Source organism: Tupaia chinensis, unplaced genomic scaffold (genome assembly GCF_000334495.1).
Source record: "Tupaia chinensis unplaced genomic scaffold, TupChi_1.0 Scaffold148441_1, whole genome shotgun sequence".
Classification (NCBI taxonomy): Eukaryota; Metazoa; Chordata; class Mammalia; order Scandentia; family Tupaiidae; genus Tupaia; species Tupaia belangeri.
In genome coordinates this window covers 347,901-350,725 of record NW_006208290.1, presented here as the reverse complement: position 1 = coordinate 350,725, position 2,825 = coordinate 347,901, and the positions used below count along the sequence as shown (strand labels likewise).

The 2,825-nt window shown below is 37.3% G+C and overlaps 1 pseudogene; it reads right to left on the bottom strand.

Moving 5' to 3' along the window:
• Positions 1-226, bottom strand: part of LOC102485055 (exostosin-like 2) — a 28,885-nt pseudogene extending 28,659 nt beyond the window's left edge.
• Between the last annotated feature and the right edge of the window lie 2,599 nt (positions 227-2,825).

The following is a 2,825-nucleotide window of genomic DNA, read 5'->3' as shown; positions in this document are numbered from 1 at the left end:
GATATCCTCAATTACACACATTATCTCCTGAGCTGTGTCTAATCTACCAATAAGCCTATCAAAAGCATTCTTCCTTTCCCTTACAGTTTTTAATTTCTAACATTTCCTTTATAGTCTTCCTTAGAATTTTCAGTTCTCTTGGTTTACACTTCTCATCTGTCCTTGTATATTGTCTTTTCTTTTTCCTTTCTTTTTGATCAGTTAGAGCACTTTGTGTTGTAATCATAGTTGTTTTAAACCACCAGTCTGATCATTCCAATATCCCTGCCCTATCTCAGTCTAGTTCTGACGCTTGATCTCTTGTTAAACTGCCTTTTGTGGAGAGGTTTTTGCTATAGGGTGCATGTGCTTGCCAGAAAGACAGAGACAGAAAGCGAGTAATCACTCCCCAGCGCAGGGGGGATGGCCGCGCTGTTGCAATCCCTTCTCCTCCATTCTCCTCTCGGGATCTTGGGCACACACGCTCGTGAGTTTAAGCCACCGGGTCTGGAACTCAAACCACAGTTGACTACCTGGGAGTCCAGCAACATAGTCATTACGCCAACTGCTGGTCCTTTGTTAAACTGCTTTTTAAAAAATATTTTTAGTATTTATCTTATAAATTTTTCTTGATAGCTTTAAAAGATGTATAGGGTAAAAGGAACCACTGTAAGTAGGCCTCCAATAATGTAGTGATGAAGTGTGGGGATAGGAGAAGCACGCACGCAATAGTTCTATGAGTAGTTCTTCTTTTAGAGAGCTTTTACTACTGGATTGGGAACTTCATGTGTGCCTCTAAGTTTTTTTCCCTCTTTGAATGGATAGGATGGTTAGAGCTAGCTGGAAATGGGTACTTCCCTTCTCCTAGGTGCATTAGGCTCTAATAATATCCCATCAGGTTAGACTCTAGTTAAATAGTGTCCCCTAAGGACTGACTTTGTTAAAAAAAAAAAATCTTCTAGTGTATTTCCAAATTGTTCCTTTTGGCCTCCCCTTCTCAGAAGCACAAGGGTATTCTTCTCAGAAGAATCACTGTGAGAACTTATTCAAGTCCCTGCAGGCAAAGTTCACAAAAAGGGTGCACTCCCTCTTGATTGAGATCCCTAGAGTTTCTATCTCAGACTTATCCACACTGAACCCCAAGTAATTCATTAGGTATATTTCAGATTTCCCTATGTCAGCACTAGTTCCACTGGAGGTTTGTGCTTAGGGGTTTCTGTTCCGGCAGGCGGTAATTCTCTGCATTCACCTGTCAGTTTCTCCGATTTGGGGGTAGTGGTTATCCCTGTGACTCTACCTTTCTAATGAGTCTAAGAAGACTGATTTGTTTTTCATCTTGTCTGCTTTTTACTTGTTAGGATGGAATGACGACTTCCAGCTTTTTATATGCTAGGCCATAAACCTGAAGTTAGTTTATTCTTTCTGATGTTAATATAAATGGAATTATTTTCTTAATTTCTTGTTTAGAATATTTATTAACGCATAGAAATACAACTGATTTTTGTATATTGATCTTATAGTCTGTAACTTTGTGAAACATATGCATTGACCCTACAGTGTATGTGTGTGTGTGTATGTGTATGTGTATGTGTATGTGTATGTGTATGTATGTATTCTTTAGGTTATTTTAAAAATAATATATAGTGGTCACTGATCTAGAAGGGTTTGACTTAGGATTTTTTTACCTTACCATGGTGCAAAAGTGATATGCATTCACTAGAAATTGTACTTAAGTACCTACACAACTATTCTATTTTTCACTTTCAATACAGTATTCAATAAATTACATGATATATTCAACACTTAATTTAAAAATTGGCTCTGTATTGGATGATTTTGCCCAACTTCAGGGTAATTTAATTTTGTCAAACAGGTTTAAGGTAGGCTAGACTGAGCTATGATGTTTGGTAGGTTAGGCACATTAAATGAATTTTTGACTTGTTATATATTATTATTGTTTTTGATTGTAGGGGTTTTTGTCTTAGGGTGTGTGCACTCGCCAGAGAGAGACAGACAGAGACAGTGAGAGGGAAAGTGAGAAATCACCCTCCAGGGAAGATGACCACACCATAATCCCTTCTCCTTGATTTTCCTCTGGGGATCTTGGGCATGCATGCATGCACACCTGGCGTGAATTTCAAGTCACCGGGTCCGAGATGCAAATAGCTTTTGGCAATGTGGGAGTCCAACAACATAACCTCTATGCCATCTGCTGGCTCTGACTTATTATATTTTGAATTTACAATGGATTTATTGGGATGCAATCAGACTGAAAGTCGAGGAGCATTTACAGAGGATTATATAATCTACAAACACAGGTAGTTTTACTTCTTCCTTTTTAATTCCTTTCTTTCTTTCAGTACAGTGTTGACTAGCACTGGGGAAAGTGAGCCTCCTTATCTTGTTCCTAATATTAGGGAAAAACTTTCAGTCTTTCATCATTGAGTATGGTGTTAGCTGTGGGTTTCTCATAAATAAATTTCTTTAACTTTGATGAAGATGTTCCCTATATTCTTAATTTGCTGAATATTTTATCATGAAAGGGTTTTGGGTTTTTTCAAATGCTTTTCTACTTGATTTGAAATAATTATGTTGTTGTTTCCCGTAATTCTATTAACATAGCTTAATACACTATTTGATATTCAAATGTGGGCTCACACTTACATTCCTGGGATAAATCCTCTTAGATATGATATTGGATTGGTTTTTTAGCATTTTGTTGAGAATGTTTGCATGTATGTTCATAAGGGATATTGCTCTTTTTTTTTTTTTTGAGAGGTTTTTGCCTTGGGGCTTTTATGGAGAGAAGAGATAGACACAGAAAGAGGGAAAGTGAGAAATCACCT